This window comes from Dipodomys spectabilis, unplaced genomic scaffold, assembly GCF_019054845.1.
Source record: "Dipodomys spectabilis isolate Male_0828 unplaced genomic scaffold, ASM1905484v1 ptg000136l, whole genome shotgun sequence".
NCBI classification, from domain to species: domain Eukaryota; kingdom Metazoa; phylum Chordata; class Mammalia; order Rodentia; family Heteromyidae; genus Dipodomys; species Dipodomys spectabilis.
In genome coordinates this window covers 13,131,630-13,149,409 of record NW_024870813.1, presented here as the reverse complement: position 1 = coordinate 13,149,409, position 17,780 = coordinate 13,131,630, and the positions used below count along the sequence as shown (strand labels likewise).

The 17,780-nt window shown below is 50.2% G+C and overlaps 1 protein-coding gene across 4 annotated transcripts in view; it reads left to right on the top strand.

The window, feature by feature from the left end:
• Cdh23 (cadherin related 23) overlaps nt 1–17,780 on the top strand; it is a 322,925-nt gene that overhangs the window by 171,206 nt on the left and 133,939 nt on the right. The gene's annotated exons all lie outside the window — the stretch shown is intronic.

Below are 17,780 nucleotides of genomic sequence, written 5' to 3'. Positions count from 1 at the left end.
CTGGTGTTGGGGAAGCCAGGAGTTGGCAGTCAGGCTGAAAATAGAGAAGGAGCGTGTATTATGAAATTTGAGTTAGATGCTGAGCTCATGTAGAAGTTGCTCAATAAATCTTTGAGGAATTTAACTCACCAGAGCCTCTCCTTATCCACAGGAGGCCCACAGAGTCCTTGCTACCCTCATTTCTGCCTCCAAGCTGACATTGCCTGCCATACTGGGTCCCCCCACTCCGAAGTGTGTTTACTCTTACAGACAGATGGTGTGGCACTGTGCTGTGCCCCCAGGCCCTTCTCGTTTGACAGTTATTAATATTTCAAACAGATGTTTAGCTAGTCAGGCCGTCAGATGTAAACAGTGAGTTGGCTGCGTCTGTTCTTTCCACCCCCTGCTTCCTAGCCCAGGAGCTCCCCCAGCCTTCTCCAAGGTGCCCCAGCAATATATCAATCACCTGCTGCCTGAAGCCCAGGGACCCTCCTCCCACTTCCCTGGGCCCAGCAGAGGGCGCATGGCAGACACTCAGGGAGCATACACAATCCGGCACTGGAATGTTAGGAGGAAGGCCATCCAGACAGCCCCAGCCTCATAAGTCTAGCAGAGGATGGAAGGTCCCTGGAGGCCAGGGACTGTGTAGCAAAGAATTCCTGTGTGGGGTTCTCACTCTACAGTCTGGTTCTTATTGTAGGGAGAAGGGCCAGGGACATTTGCAGAGCAGGGTGAGGTTGAAGTATGAACAAAGACACCAGTACAGGGCTGGCACTGAGGAGCAAGCTGAGTGGAGCCCCTCATGCAGGGTTTTATCCTTAGCTGGTGGGGGGACCTGCCTGGCCCTGACACTAGTCCTGTTTACTCTGGCCCTGTATCCTTCCAGCGCATCTAAACAAGCTTAGCCTCCTCTGGAACTGCCAGATCCTGCCAGCCTCTAGTTGCAGACCTCCTTCACCCAGGCTCTGCTACTTCTCTGCTATCCCCCAGTGCCAGGTTCATAGGACCTTGAAGGTGCAAGGGGGTGCTGTGACAAGTTCTGGTGGGCACTGTGTGTGCCATGTCCTTCCTTCACTCTGTGCTCCCAGCTTTCCTTTCATTTTCCTCATTTAAAAAATGACTCCCTGAGTTGCTGTAGAGAATACAACCACATCCCTGCACACCTTCCACCCCACGGTCATACCTGCCCACCTCCCCTAGATGCAGCCAGAGCTCCTGGCAGGTGGCTTTTATCCTGGCCATATCCTGGCCCCACCCCTGGCCTCTAGCACCACCTGAGCTCCAGCCTTGTCCTGACCCCCAGGTCCTGGCCCCCAAGATTCCCCTCCTCCATCTCAGCCTTCCTCTGCTTAGACCCAGGTCAGCTCCATGTTTCAGCTACCTTTGCTGCAAGAGAGGGGCTGGAGTTGACGCTGCCTGCTCAGGGACTGTGAAATTTCTCCTCCCTGACCTTTTCTGTGATGTTATTTAAATGTTTCATGGGCAGTTGTGTCAGAAAAAAAAATTATGACGAAAATGAAGGTATTTTAATTTGCAGTAAAGGCTGAGCAGAGCCTTCTTCAAGGGGCCTTCCCAACACCCCCGGCACAGCCCTGCCTCTGTGGCTGGTCACCTGTCATGGGGGACCTGGGTATTATGACAGTGGCTAGGAAAAACTGGCTATGGTTGCCAGCCTGGGAATCCCAGTTGGGCTGGAGGCACCAGACTCATTTCCCTGCTCCCAAGACCACCCCCAGCCTAAGTCTGGAGGCCTCTTCAGCCCTCTGTTATTCCAGCATGAGTTGCCACTGGGAGAGAGGAAAGAGGAGGACCTAGAGCCCAACTCTGGTTGCTTGCTTGGTCAGTCCTGCATGACTAGTTCTCTTCTCTGCACCCCACAGTAAAGCAAGGAAGGCAGATTGAAATGTGCCTTTGACTGTCTTGAGACCTCATGTCCGGAATGCTTATACAAGGGGGGCAAGAGATGGCTAGGACAACCTCACAGGACTGGCATACTTGTCCTGCATTTACTGTAACAACCCACCTTACATGCCACATTTTTTACTTCTTAGGAAGGTACTAGCATGTTCTCACTGTGCAGGTGAGGAAACTGAGTCTCAGCTAGGTTAACTAACTCTCCTGGGCCCCTTTTCCAGGGCTGGCAGATGGCTGGAATTTACCCAAAGGCCCCTGATCTTGACCATGAACTCACTGGGAGGCCCTAGGTTAGACCGTGTTGGGCTATGGTGAAGACAGAAGCTAGGAAGGACTCTGTAGGGGACTGGCACTGACCCTGTGCCATGCTGGACCCTCCTGGCAGTCAGGTGAACCTATATGTCTAAGGCTAGAACAGTGGAAGTTTTCCCCTGGGTGGGAGACACCCTGCCAGGCATGGATAAGCAACGTCCCAGGGTCCCTGTCTGATTGCCCTTCACTCTGTTAGCCAAGGGCAAGCTCAGGTCTACCACCGTGGCAAGCCTGGGCCTTAGTTTCTACCTCTGTGGCCCCAGGGAGGTACCCTACTGGAATCCTACCTGGCAGGACTGTCATCAAAATTGAATTAACTGGTTCAGGAGGACACTTAGCTCAGAGCCTGCTAGGAACACATCAGAAATGTCAGCTGGTCATGCTGGCCCTCAGAGCACCACTGGGGAGTAAGGAAGGGGGCAGGGACACGACCTTTAGAGTTCTGCCCCTCATCTGGCAGCACAGAACCTGAGTCCCAGGGCAGTAACTGTGCCAGGCCCTGCCTGGGGTCTCCATTTCTTCCCTGTGTTCCAGAGGACAGTGAGGGGACAGTGCCCTAGCTACCTCCCTCCCATGAGCCTCACCTGATACCTCCCTCCATGTAAGGACCCCACCCACTGACCCCTGGAGCTCCTTGTCTGCCTGGTTTCTCCTTTTCTAACCCTTCTAGAAGTATATGAGAGAGTTCCTAACCTTCACCACCCCTGGATCCAAATAACTCTCTTCTTGGTCTCCTGCTCGCCTCAGTGCTGTGTGTCCCTCCCCTTTCCCCCACAGACAGGAAACACCACTGACACCAAAGGGAAAGGAGGTGGAGTGATGTCATTGCCCTGGGCTGGCTCCAGTGGAGGCCAGCTTCAATCCTCTCCATGAGCTCTGAGGGAAGACTTCAAATGTAGCTCTTCCATCAGTTTTCAGGCCGCAGGGCTTGGCTCCTGGTTCTGAGTCTGCCAGGCATCCCCAGCCTGCAGGCTGTGGGAGATCCTGTCCCACTTCATGCTCTTGGAACCCAAGCAATCAAACGTGAACCACAGCCAGGGTCATCTGAAAAAGTCAACCTTGCCTCAATCTCAGGGGAAGTTCCCTCCCCGACTCCCTGGTTGTTGTTGTCTCTGACCCCACAAAAGCACAAGGAGTTCTGCATAATCAATGGGACCTCTCTGCTACTAAAGTGGACCTCTCTAGAACAAGGGACACACCCAGCTTCAAGCCTTGCTTCTGGGGCTAGCTGGCTGTGAGCATGCACAGGGCTGCTCCAGCATTTGCAATGGGGTTGATGGCAATAATAAAGACTTACCTGTGTTCCAGAGAGATGGGCATTTAAAGCTCAGGGTGCATGGAAGGGCACTGGGTAAGTGACAGCTGTGATTGCTGGCAGAGTGATTGTCATTCTCACTCATCACAAAGTCTGTTCCATCCCACTCAGGGGCCAGGCAGCTTCTCAGAGCACTGGCTCCGCAGCTTCCCCCCACTTCCCATCTTCCACCCTGCCCCCAGTCTTCTGTTCCCACTCCTGACTCCCATTCTCTTTTGGCACAGTGGCTGTGAGCTTGCCTGTGCCCAGCCCTAAGTGCCAATACCAGGGCTGTGGCTTCAGGTGGGTCATAAAGCACAGGGAAAGGTATGGTGACTGCAGGAGAGAAGCAGGACTCTTCAGAAAGAGGTAAATGACAGTAGCTGCCTGGTATGGGACCTGGACATAGCTCTGGTGCTCTGCTGCTACCATCTAAAATTTGTACTATATTTTTTGTTTGTTTTTATTTGCTTGTTTGTTTTGCCAGTCATGGGGCCTGAACTCTGGGCCTGGGCACTGTCCCTCAGCTCTTCAGCTCAAGGCTAGCACTCTACCACTTGAGCCACAGCGCCACTTCTGGCTTTTTTTTTTCCTGTTTATTTAGTACTAAGGAATCAAACCCAGGGCCTCATGCATGTGAGGCAAGCACTCTACCACTGAGCCACCTTCCCAGCCCAAATATGTACTATGTTTTTAAGCAAGGAGCCACTTGTGTGTTGTCTTGGGCTTTTCAGCCCTTGTAGCTTGCCCTGGCTTTGGGCTCAAAGAGACTCTGTCTGTCTGTGGTTTTCATGGTTCATGCTAGCTTTGAGCACAGGACCAGGCCCTGTGTCCCTACAGAGTTCATTTCCATACCCATTGCTGGGCAAAAAACACCTAAACTCAGCAGCACAAAACCACATTTCCCCACTTATAGATCCAGTGATCAGGAATAGGAAAAAGCCGGGAGATAGTTTGGTTTTACTGCCCCTCCATCACTGGGTGCCTGGCACAGTGTAACAGAGCCTGGGCCCCCAGCTACTGACTTCCTGTGTAAGGGACCTCTCTCATCCCCTGTCTGCGTTAAGCTTCCTGCTCAGGAAGCTTCTGAGTCCCCTCCCCCACTCCTGTCAGGCAGGCTCCAGAGCTTCAGACCCTACCTGGCCCAGAAACCAAGATCACCAGATTCTAGGATCCTTGGAGATCCTGGCCCTCCCTAATCCTGGAGGCCCAATTGCAAGATCAAGGCTGGCTCTGCAGGCCAGCAAGTATGTATGGCCTCTACATTGCAGAAAGCTGCTAGGGAAGACTGGCCTTGGGCTTTCTTGGGTGTTCTCAAGATCCTGTGGCCCCAGAAAGTAAGTTGTTCCTTTTCCTTCTGGAACAAGATTGTGCATTTTTTAAAGCAAAGGGCACCTCCATGCACAGCTGCCAAGAGCCGCGGGTGACACAAGACAAGGAAGTCAGAGTCTGTCATATGGGGATGATTATATGACATGAAGACACTGAAGATGGTAGGGAACGGGTGCTAAGGCATTGTATCAATGTCATGGTGGCCAGGTCTCCCACACAGAATCACTATATACATCCCAGAAGGAAGAAGGAGGATCAAGGTCAAGGATCTGGTGGGTGGACAGAGGGCAGGAGGAGGCACAGGAGATCAGAAGTGTCTGTGGTCTTCTACCCAGGGGAGAGGTTTCTAGTGAATCACGTGACAGCTCCATAAGTAACAGACTTAGGGGAGGGGATTGGAAGGTACCAAGTGGAAACTGGGAGAGCAGCTGAGGGGCTAGAGGGATGCAAGGCTCCTCCCTGGGAGATGGAAGAGAGGAGAAAGAACCAAGGTCCCCACCCCCCTCCTTCCACCCTGTTCTACTTTCCAAGCCCATGCGGAGGCCTGGGTGCAGGCCAAAGGTGTAGCTTTACTGATCTCCTCCCAGGTCAGTAAAATTCATCATCTGGATCCCCCAGCTAACTGACCAGGTGGCCCAGTGCCTTCAGTAACTGTGAGAAACATAGTCACCGGCCCAAACTCAAAGAATGGACTTAGAGCTGGGCACCAGTGGTTCATGCCTTTAACCCTAGCTACTCAGGAAGCTGAGATCTGAGAATTACAGTTCAAAGCCAGCCCCGGTAGACAAGTCCCCATGAAATTCTTATCTCCAATTAACCACTCAAAAACTGGAAGTGGAACTGTGGCTCAAAGAGATAGTGTTAGCCTTGAGTGAAAAATCTCAGTGATCTCGCCCAGGCCCTGAGTTCAAGCTCCATGTCTCGCAAAAGGAAAGGAAAAAGGAGAGGAAAAAGGAAAGGAAAGGAAAGGAAAGGAAAGACTTGAGGCAGACATCAAGGAGAACAAGAGACTTGAGATGATTAATCGTAATCAAGCGAGACTGGTTGTTTGGTGGGCAAATACTCAGAGAGGATATACCAAACAATATATTCCCCAATTTGAAAGTCCCTTTTCTCAGTTTTATTGGGTAGTTTAAAGACTTTCACCTTTGGGGGTTGGTTGAATTTCAGAAGAGGGTATTTTCTTCCTCCTCCCACCACTTGGTTCTCCTGTAGCAGGAAGTTCTTTTGGTTTGTGCTTACTGGCACATAATTTTACCGGAGTCCCCTGCTTCCCCTGCTCGTTAAACCCTTCTTCTGATGTCCTATTTGCCTACTCTGTTTATCTAAGGACTCTATGATGGTCCTATCAATCAGTAAGCTGTTAAGTCATCCTATAAGCAACTTTTCACTCAGGGTCAAAATGTCTTATCTTGAAAAATGGACTGCCACTGACATGTTTTCTGCAGTCATGTCAAGTGGAAAGGGCCAGCCAGGGGTCCGCAGTCTGCCCTGGAGTCCTGTTCCTCTTCCTATACACAGGCTAGCTTGGGGCAGGTAGCTGTCTACTTGGACTCTGTATAGTGGTCAGCAGGATCCCTGTCTTACAGTGCTATGAAATGACAGAGATCAAGGTCACAGTCCAGGGCTAGCAGACAGCAAGTGCTCCCAAAGTGGTACCAGTGCCTCTCTGCCAGGCCTCCAAGGCTATGTATGGCTTTCTAGAACAGCCCTCCCTCTCCCTGCCTCTGATGCTGTTGCTTCTACCATTATGTAATGCTGGTGACAGAAATTGCCAATATGAATTATTAGTGAGCCTGAGAGATGATAACACGGCCCAATGGCTAGGCCCCATCTGGATACTTCAGCTACCCAACAAAGGGCAATGGGGCAGTTGAAGGTAAGGAAACCCAGTAGCTTGGGCTAAGACTACTAGAAGCTGTACTGGCCATAGATGGAGGGGCTACTCTCCTCCCTCCCAGATTCCCCACCCCCACCTGGCCTCTCGCCCCACCCCTCCTGACACCTCTCACCACTGGCATCTTAATTGATCTCATTGTTCTCAAACCCCTTGAGACCGGAGACTCCAGCTGTGCTTAAACAGAACAAAATCTCTTCCAATTTCCCCACCGTTTAAAAGAAAATTGAATTCTTTATCTGCAGCCTGGGAAGAGGAGGGGGGAGAGGGAGGAAGGAAAGGAAAAAAGGAAGGAGAGAGAGAAAGGGGGTTGGGGTTGGATAGTAAATAGTAGGTCACCCAGCCCTGTTCCTAAGTCTGCCTGGAAGGCCTTTGTGAACACAGCTTCCCTCGTTTTGGGGTGCTTGAAGCTGTTCTTCTGGGGCTCTTAAGTGTGCTTTGGGCTCATCTCTGGTCTGATGGGCTGGGGTGCAGGGGTAGGGGGAAGCTGGGAGGAGGCTGAGCTGTTGACAGTGATTGACAGGTCAGAGTTCCTCTGTCTGTCAGGCCTCAGTGCTCCTACCAGTGTTTATCTCCTTAATCTAAATATCAATTGTAAAGGTGAAATGGGATGGAATGAGAGGCAGGACAGGTACTAAAGAGACTTCTTCCCACCTCTTCCCTCTTCTGGGAGGAGCAACTCAGGGCTCTTAGGGTACCAGGGGGAGTGGCAGGGGTGGAGGAAGAAGCCAGCCAAAGGGGCCTGGGCAGATCTTAGACCTGTGTCTGGGTGCTGAACATCTCTGCCCAGAAACAAATTGTCGTGGGCCTTGTGTAAGGCCTGACAGCTTTCAGCGCACTGATTTTTGGCAAATTGAGATCAAAAGCCCCATTGCTGTGGGCTTTGAAGTGCTCCACAGTCTCTGTCATTAGTGTCCTGGCATCCACCAAACCTGATGAGGGGAGGCTGTGTGTGTTGCTGACCTCTGCCCTTCACAAAAGCAAGAGGACAGGTGGTAACATCAAGAGGAGGCACGGGAAGCCTTGGGCACTTCATAGCATGGTGCATATAAATCATCTGTACCCATTGCAAAGAAGCAATAGGCACAGGGAAGTCATTAGCCTGCCCAGCCAGGCCCAGCCTACTACTGAGTGGCCACAACAGGATTCCAACCCAGTCTGTCTTGACGCCAAGCTCCTGCCCTGTCCCCACCCCCTCCGATGATGGAAAGCTAGATTCCCAACCAAGCAAAACTCCAGCCTCCTGATAGAATCAGCCATCAACCAGGGTCCAGCAAGGCAAGGTGACCTTGAGCAGATCCAGGCTCTAGGGCCCTCCCTCAGTGTCCTCATCTGATAAATGAAAGGATTGCTGGATGCTCTCCTGGGCCCCCTGTGCTAACAACATGTGACCACCTGCTCCCAGAGAGTCCCCTCCTGGGCTGAGAGCAGTGACTCCCTGTATTTCTAGCCTGTCAGAAGTCACCCTTCCGTAGGTTGGCTGCTGATTGCTCTGCTCAGGCAATTGCTCAGAGGACGCCAGAGCGAAGAAAATAGAACCCTTGGGCAAGGGGACAATGGGTAGCTATATGAGTGTCCAGTGCCAGAGTGAGTTCATAAATGCTGCAAACCACAGGCCTGTACAAAGGCCACCTGTACTAGCTAAAGCTGGGGTAACAGGGGAGCGAGGGCCAGGAGTAGCTATCAGGACCTTGGCCCAAGTTTATACATGGAAGAGCTGGAGGAAAAGCTGCAGAGCTGGTGAAAAGCCCACAGGGGTTCCAGGGAAACTGACCTGTGAGCCTAGAAGTGGCATAACCTGACTATGAAGTCCTTGCAGGACAGCTTGGGAGCTGAGCTTCCTATATGCTTACCTGCTTATTTGGTGTCTTTTAAAGTGGTTTTTTGTCATTGTTGTTGTTTTCTGGTGCCAGTGTTGGGGTTTGAACTCAGGGCCTAAATGCTGCCCTAAGTGCTGCTCAAAGCTAGCACTCTACCATTTAAGCCACTGCTCCACTTACAGCTGTTTTATTTTGATGGTTAACTGGAGATGAATCTCATGTACTTTCCTGCCTGAGCTGGCCTCAAACGGGATCCTCAGATCTCAGCCTCCTGAGTATCTAGGATTACAGACTTGAGCCACAGGCACCAGGCTTTCAAACTTAAAAAAAAAACATACTTAATGGTAAAGTCTACATTTCTTCCAAGACACCCTCACATGTAAAACCACAAAAAAATTCTTCCCATCTTCATGCAGTAATATTTCCCAGAATCTGTGGATAAGGCTGTGGTGTGAGGATCACAATTGGAAATGAGCCTGGGTAGGAAAGTCTGTGAAACTCTTATCTCCAATAAACTACTAAAAAAACTAAAAGTAGAACTGTGGTTCAAATGGTGGAGCATTAGCTTTTAGCAAAATAAGCTCTGGGACGGCACTCAGGCCCTGAGTTCTAGCTCCAGAACTCACACAAGAACAAAGAGCCTGGCTCCTTTTCCTCTCTTCCACTGATATGTTGCCTTTATCTTTATGGTCCAAAATGGTTGCTAAAACCCCAGCTATCACACTCATATTTCAAGCTACAGGATAGAAGAAAGGAAAGAGAAGGACCTTTCCCTTCCCTATGAAGGTAGTATCCTGAAAGTACCATATAAACATCTCCTTTCCTCTTTTTGGCTTTATTGATCTTGTGGCCAGGCTTAGCTGCAAAGGAGATTGGGACATGTAGTACTTTAGCCAAGTAGCATTGTACTCTCTTAAAGATCATGGATTTCTATTAATTTGAGGAAGAGAAGAGAGAATCAGTTTTCACCAAATAACCTGTGTGCCCCAGTTTCCTCTCCTGGAGAATGGTAATAACAATGGTTTCTTATAGATCTCTTGTGGGGATTCAACAAGATAATACATGTAAAGTGCTTAGTATAGTATCTGATACAGGAATTACTAAACAATGACAGGCACCAACATTCAGTGCCCAGTCCCACATTAAGCATTTTCTGTATGTGTTATCTCATTGAATCATAATGACAACCTAGTAAGGTCCAAATGAGCCTCAGTGTTTTATAGATGAGATTCAGAGAAGACAGCTGGGTACCAGATGACATACCAGTGGCAGGGCTAGAGCCCCTGTCTCCAAGATGCCTTCCTGAGTGAGGCAATACAGCCTCCTGGTAGAGCTCAAACTCCTCCCTGCAAGCCTGGCAAAGCTGTGGGGGCCACAGGATGACAGTATCATCTGATAAGACAGTATCATTTGATAAGACAGCCACCTGCAAAAGGTGCCCCCACCTAGCACCCCATCTAGAAGAGAAACCAGGACAAAAGCTTCCACTGTAATAAAGAGCTATAAAACAAACATCAAGAGATGGAAATTGCCAGGCACTGGTGGCTCACACCTGTATCCTTGCTACTCAGGAGGCTGAGATCTGAGGATTGTGGTTCTAAGCCAGCTTGGACAGCCTGGGCAGCTGGGCAGTCTGTGAGACTCTTATCTCCCATCAATCACCAGAAAACCAGAAATGGAACTGTGGCTCCAAGTGGTAGAGTACTAGCCTTGAGCAATAAAGCTTAGGGACAGTGCCCAGGCCCTGAGTTCAAGCTCCACAGCTAACTTTAAAAAGAGAGGGGAAGGAGGGAGAGAGAGAGAGGGAGAGAGAATCTGTGACTCACTGATTAGCCCTTGGCCCCCTTTTCTCTGCAAGCCTCTGACCCCTCCCTCCACCTTCCACTTGTTGGGCACAGTGAGGACAGTGAACTTAGAACTTAAACATAAGATCTCCAGTCTGTGAAGACACCCTGACTGCTGGCAATGAGGTAGTCAGAAAGCAAGAGGACCTGAAGGCCAGGGCACTGGCTGCGGCTCTTCTCTATCCCTCCAGTCACAGTAGACTCTTATCCCATATGGCCCTGGGTTGCAGGGCCTCAGTTAAAGGGGCTGGGGCTACAGCCCTTTGCTGGGCTCAGAGATCATGGGTGATTTATACTTCCTGCAACAGACTTTGACCTTAATTTCTTCTGTCATGTGGGGCTGTAAAATTCATTAGGGACCCTCGGGCAGAGTGATGGAGATGTCAAGCGGGCAATCGTGTGGGTATTTAATCTATCAGATGTGTGGCTTGCCATTTAGGGAGACAACAAGAGAATGTGGAATCAATACGGTTCATTAGCGAGCAGTATGGGGGCCTAATCAGAGCCCACCAATGACAGCAGGTGGGAGGGGCGTGCCACCCAGCCAACAAGTCACCTTGGAGTGAGGGCATATCCCTGGAGCATGGGCTGTGACCAACTCCCTTCCCCCAACTAGACTTGGAGTTGTCTGTCACTTCTATAGCCCCCTTCTCCACCACCCCAGGAGAGGCAAAGCCTGGACTACCCTGCTCTGATAGGAGAAGGGGAACAATGGGCAGCTGCAACCGTGTGGGGGAGGTATTCCCAGCCCTGTCATGGATGCACCCCCGGGGGGTTGATTGTACTGTCTTCTCTGTCTTCCATCTCCTGAGCACAGAAGGTCCCACTTAACTGAACTTTAGACACATGTCCATCCCCACAGCTCACAGTTCTGGCAGCCTCCCCTCTGCCTCCTCTGGTGTAATCCCAGCTTGATAACTGGCCCAGAGAGGCCCCCAAGTCCTGATTGTGCATTTCTAGCTCACTCCCAGCCAGCTACCCTCCCTCCTTCCACATTCTTAGGAAAATGGGTTTTGGCATCCTGAGTTTGCTTTGTTTAGTGATGATCAGATGTGATTTTTTTTTTAAGTCATTCAGTGGAGTCTTCTGTCAGCCCAAGGGCATGAGAAAAGGAGAGTAGAAAGATTGGAGTGAGGCTTTTATTTTTCTTTTCTCTCTTTGCTGTGTGTGTATGCCTGTAGTCACTAGATCACTGGCCGTGAGAACCTCAGCCACTGGTAACTGTGGGCTCTAAAAAGCAGTCATGTCCCTCATCTGGCCTGAGGGCTCTGTCCTAAGTCTACTTCTAGAAACAGAACCTTAGGACTGGAGGGGAGGCGTTTGTTTCACAGATGATCCCAGAAACACACATGGCAAAGAGGGGCAGGAGGCACTATGAAGCTCAGCAGCACTGTGCGTAGAAAAAAAATGATGAGCTCAGTTCCATGGGGCAGGGTGATCTGGAAGCTTGGGAGTAAGGAGACTGGGGTTCTGATGCCTGGCCCTCAACAACAAGGTGGATCCCCATCATTCCAGCTGCTTCCCCAAGACAAAGGTAGAGAGACACAGGTCCTCACAGTAAAGCAGCATCCCTGCCCCCTTAAACCCCCCCCCCCCCCCACTCCCGGGCCTCATCTAGAGATGAGCTCACCTTAATTGTAGATTAGCCAAAAACATGAAGTTTTGGCTAAGCATAGTCAGAGAACAATATTTTTTTTCTTTTAAATGAAAAGAAATTTCAGCCAGATGCTGGTGACTCACACCTGTAATCTTAGCTATTTAAGAGGCTGAGATCTGAGAATTGTGGTTCAAAACCAGCCCAGGGAAGGAAAATCTGTGACTCTTATCTCCAATTAATTAACTAGCAAAAAGCCAGAAATGGAACTGTGGGTCAAGTGGTAAAGGGCTAGCCTTGAGAGAAAAAGCTAAGTAAAGACTCCCAGGCCCCAAGTTCAAGCCCCACAACCAAATGAATAAATAAATAAATACCCACAACAACAAAAAGTAGACAGAACACCTTAGGCAAAAAAAAAGTCCATGTTTCTCTATCTGCCTTCATGTCTAACCTAAAACAGAATCTTAGGACCACTGTTTGATTGCAAGTCTGTTGCTTAGCATTTCTGAGCTAAAACCAGGACAGCATTAGTTTCTATCCTGTAGAGCAGGAGTGGTCACTCTATGGACCTTTCTCAGAATAGTACCTGGTCCCAGAGGGTGTAACACTGTTACTAATACTACAGTTATTGGCTTCTCATCTATGAGGGAAGTTGTCTTGTTGGTTATTTTAAAGATGAAGGTCAAGATTAAGGATAGGCGCCATGCATAATGTCAGGCCCATTGCCATGCAAGGGTGTGGATTCATTATCCCCTGCCTCTGAGGCAGCCCCATGCCTTCCCGCAGCCCTTACTCCAGCGAGGTAAGAGGCCCTGGGGACTCCCAGGCTACTCCTGTTCACCCTGACAGCCTTTGACATGGCATAATTGCTTCCCCTCTACAACTCCTTTAAGCATGGAGCTGCTGGCCAGAGCAATTTGCTCCCCATCAATTTTTATTTCCAGGTTTTAAAGCAAAATAAAGGGAAGTAAAGAAAAGGGGATACAGACGCCCAAGAACAACACTCTGTCCACAAAAACAAAGGAGCTGGAACCCTGTGCCCTGTGAGCACCTGCCAGCCTTCCACCTCTTCCCTACTGCAAGACTGACATGTTAATAAAGGGGATTGAGCTGGCTTCCCTGGAATCCAGCTCCTGCTCCTGCAGGGTGTATACCACCTCCCCTTCACCTTGACCTGGCCATTGCTGCCATAGCCCAGGCTGATGGACAGGGAGGGAGGTGCTGAGCCAGAGCTCTCAGTGGTGAGAGCATGAGATCATGATGGGAGCAGGAATCAGTGCTAGCTTGCCTTGAGCTGGCCCCTGTGTACTAGGCACTGACCATGCATAAGGTGGCAGTGGCTGTTTTGTTTCACATCTAGGGAAAATGAGACTCAGCATGGAAGTCACTATAGTGGTTCTCCCTCCCTTCTCTCCTCCCCCCACCTCTCTGCATGCATATGTGCCACTACTGGGGGCCTGGTTACTATCTCTTAGCTTTTTCACTCAAGGCTGGTGCTGTACCGTTTGTGCCACAGCTCTACTTCCAGCATCTTTTTTGGTCAGTTGTGGGGTTTGAACTCAGAGCCTGGGTGTTGTTCCTGAGCCTTTTTGCTCAAAGCTACTGCTCTACCACTTTGAGCTATAGCTCCACTTCTGGTTTTCTGGTAGTTAAAGAGATAAGAGTCTCATGAAACTTCCTACCTTTGAACTATGATCCTCAGATCTCAGCCTCCTGAGTAGATAGGATTACAGGCATAAGCCACCAGTGCCTGGCTTTACTTCTAGCTTTTTGATGATTAATTGCAGATAAGAGGCTCACAGACTTTCCTGCCCCAGCTGGTTTCCAGCCTTAATCTGTTAGGTTTTTAAAAAGAGGTAGCCGAGTAAGAACAGCACCAAGCACGTGGTATTCAGGTAAGGGGTAGGTTTATTCATCGTTCCGTGGCCCTCCACGCGGCTGGGAAAGGCCTGGGAAAGACCTGAGAAAGAGCTGGGAAAGAGAGAGAGCTGGGGAAAAGAAAGCTGGGAAATCGAGAGAGGTGGGAAAGAGAGCATCTGGGCCTGCGCTAGGCCTTACCTAGGGTATGGGCGGAGAAAGGTGTGGCCACATCAAATTCAGATGTGACCTCAGCGGATGCAGATGTGACCTCTTCCAAGTGTGCCAGTTGCCTAGGTAACTCAGGTACTGGGTGGAGACTTTGCTGCAAGGAGGGTGGAGTCTGCTCTCCTTCCAGGAGCGGACCTTACATAATCCTCAGATCTCAGCCTTCTGAGTAGCTAGGATTACAGGCTCTCTTACTGATCTCTTCCTTTGCTTTCTTTCTATTACATCTACCTATCACCCCTCTGACTTTCTTTCCTCCCGAGAAGCTTATCCACTCAGGATTTGAGACATCCTGGCTTCTCTCTGAGAAAAGGGACTGCCTAACCATCACTTACAACCTCACTTCTTCCATTCACTAGGCTGGTGTTTCTGAAAGACCATTTGTCCTGCCAGATACTAGGTCCCTCTGCTGGGGACCCTGGGGAGAAGGCAAGCTCCATTTCTGCCATCAGAAAGCCTTTATCCTATTAGAGAATGAGACCAAGCAACATTGGATCAGTCCCTTCTGCCAGAACCATGCCTTCTGCCACATCTGTCCACTGCCAAGACCTACCAGCTCCCCAGAATCCAGCCACTTCCTGGCCAACCTGATCCCAGCCTGCTGTCTCTCACCACTGCCTGTGTGGTCCTCTCTCAGCTTCTGCTTGGGCCTCAGGAGTAGACTCCTATGTTTGCAGTTAGCAAGAGTTTTCACAATAGAAACACTTTACAGGAATGAGGAAGCAGTCCCCAGGAGGGCTAGTGAAGTGTCCTCCCAGCAGCAGGCACTGCTAGTGCCAAGATAAGAAAGCAGGACCCAGCTTGGCCTAGGAGGAGCCTGAGGACTGAGTGGAGGATGAGGACATGCAGGAGAGGAGAGTATTGAGTGGAAGGTAGACTGCTGACACCAGGCAGGACAGAAACAGGCAGGTAGCTCAGAAAGCTGAGCAGCACACAGACCCTGGCTCAGGTTGGACCCAACTCTATAAGTGAGTGCTGAGGACAAAGCTTGGTCCACAACTCAGATCTTTCTCCAGTGATATTTTTGTGACTCTACATGGAGTCACAGAATCCTTTTTGAGATCCTTGTACCTAGTTTTACACCAGACCTTAGAGATTATTTCTCACCCAGAAAGAATGCAGCAAGGATAGCATAGATACTTGAACATGAGCTCCTTGTGCATTTGGTTATCAGGAAGACTGGACAGAAAGCCCTCTCGAGGCTTTCTCTGTGCTTGGTTCTGTGATTGATTAGTAATGTCTGCCATGGGCACAGATGATGATGTAGGTTAGTAGCTGTCCATTCCAGGTTCTCATTGGGCCAAAAGGCAGAAAGACTCCTTCCTTCCCTTTTCTCTGCACTCCCCACCACGAGTTGGGTCCCCATTTTCCTAACCACCTTTTCACTTGATTCTTGTACTCTACCTTGTGCTCTGAACCTCCAATAATGGACTCCCCAGTGGAAGACCTCCACATGATTAGAAAGTTTAGACCAGGCATCTGGGTTTTCCTGAATGTGCCTCTCTCCTTATGCTCCCATCATTTCTTCTAGAACCTATGCTCACTTCCTGGTATCCTTGACATCCAAATCATTTACCTTTCTTCTCTAGCACAAAGCCTCCACCATGAGTTACTCCTCTCAGGAGCATGGCCACCTCCAGCCAGGACCACTTGTAAAGATACTCAGAGTAGCAACATCCTGCCACATTTGCCCTTGGTCCCTTTAACACCCACCATGTTCCCTACCCAGCTTTCTTCAGGGTTATGGGGAGATCTTCCTCCATGCAACAGGCAGAAAAGTGTGGGTAGTCTGGGTGTTTTGTAGCCTTTGGCTTCAACCTTGTGTTTGAGAAGGAAGCTTCAGTTGTGTATGTACCATGGGTGTGTGGAAGGACACAGAAGCCCTCTATGCTACCAGGCCCCTCTGGCCGAATCCCCCCTGCTTTCCACTGGCTGGTCTGGGCCTCCCAGACCTTGCTTGTATTCTGTGACTCTCATGCAGTTTCAGGAGTTACTTAGAGGGGCTCTGTGATGATAAATGTGGAAAACATTTCCCGCGCTGCACTGGGGCTTTGTGGAGCTGTTTAAAAATGCATTCTTCCATGTAAATTTCTGCTCCATCAATCCTTATGACATGTCAAACATTGCTATTGTTTCCTGAACAAATTGTACCGTGTGCCCTTCTCTGCAGATTTGTGCATGGGAGCAGAACTGCTTGCCCACCGCCTGCCACATTGCTGGGACCTGGGGCTGCTGGGGGGAGTGGAGGCAGCTAGGCAGCTGTGCCCGCCTTGCTTCAGAGCAAAAGCTCCTATGCACAGGGTGTTTGGGAAAGCATGCATGACCAGGATGCCGGTGCTAGCAGGAAGTGACTGAGCATGCACCTGCTAGCCTGCTTTGCCTGTGGGAGAGACACCCAGATGGCTGGAAGGTGCAGTGGGAAGGGGACTGCAGGGCCCGTGTGTGTGTGTGTGTGTGTGTGTGTGTGTGTGTGTGTGTGTGTGTGTGATGGGAGGAATTCTGGGTGTAACCTGCTTGAGCCACACAGAGATAAAGGTAAGATATGTGAGGAGAAGATGGGGTACAGGGGTATTGGGGGGATTGTGTGAGATCTACAGAGACAGGGTACATGTGTGAAAAGGCAGGAGTGGGTGAGGGTGCAAGATGAGAGAAGGCTGGAACAAATCTATCAGGCTCCAAGAAATGTGGGTGTCTTGGCTTAGTGAAACAGCAGGACTTCTTTTCCAATGGGGAAGGGGTCAGCCATCTACCATCCACACATAGCAGCATCCAGAGGGGCTGTTTTGGGAGAAAGACCAGTGAAGACAGGGGTCTGAGGCCTATATGAGGAGGTGAGGATCAGTAGTGCCCAGCATCAGCAGATGGAGCTCACAAAGCTACGGGAAGCATAGGGAAACACAGGGACAGGCATGCAGTCAGATACCTTGGGGGCAGATGAATGGGGGGGGGGGGGTGTGGCAGGTGGTGACTACTTATGGCAAAGACCAGCTGGGCAAGAAGAAGCTCACCAGAAAGGGACTGAGCTGGGAGGATCTGACCCCTGTTGGCATGGTGAGTCCTTGGAAGTAGGCATGGATGTTGACACAAGTGTCAGCGAGCAGGAGCTGTGCCAGTCAGTGTCTGGGCCCATGGGATGCAGACAGACCTGGATGCTTAGGAGCTGGGTAATTCACCACAGACAGGTGGAAAGATACCTGTAGCTGGCTGGGCTGCCCAGACCTTCAGTAGACACTGACAGACCAAGGCCAGGCATAGGCAGGGGCTAGGGACCTTGTTTTTTTGTTTTTGTTTCTGTTTTTATTTTTTTTGGGGGGGGGGGGGTGTCTGTGGGAGGTGCCCATTTGGATATTAGAGGGACTCGAGGCTACATCCTGGACATATCCCTCCCTATATGCTGAATGGATCAGCCAATTGCTTGGAGCCCCACCCTCTCCTGGAAGAAGTAGGAGGCAGAGCCATTGGGAAAGCAAAAAGACTTCTGCTTTTGGGAGCCATTCCGGCTTCTCCAGGATAGAAGTAACTCAGATCCCGCAACTGAGCCATAAAACTGCAAGAAAACCCCTTTCCCCGGCCCCATCTATAGACAGAACACAGGAAGGGAATGGTTAAGAGGATAAATTGGGTTTATGTCCCAGTGCTGTGGTTGTTGGACTTAGGGTCAAGTGATTGACCTCTATGAGCCCAAGTTCCCTTTTTCACCTGTAGAGTG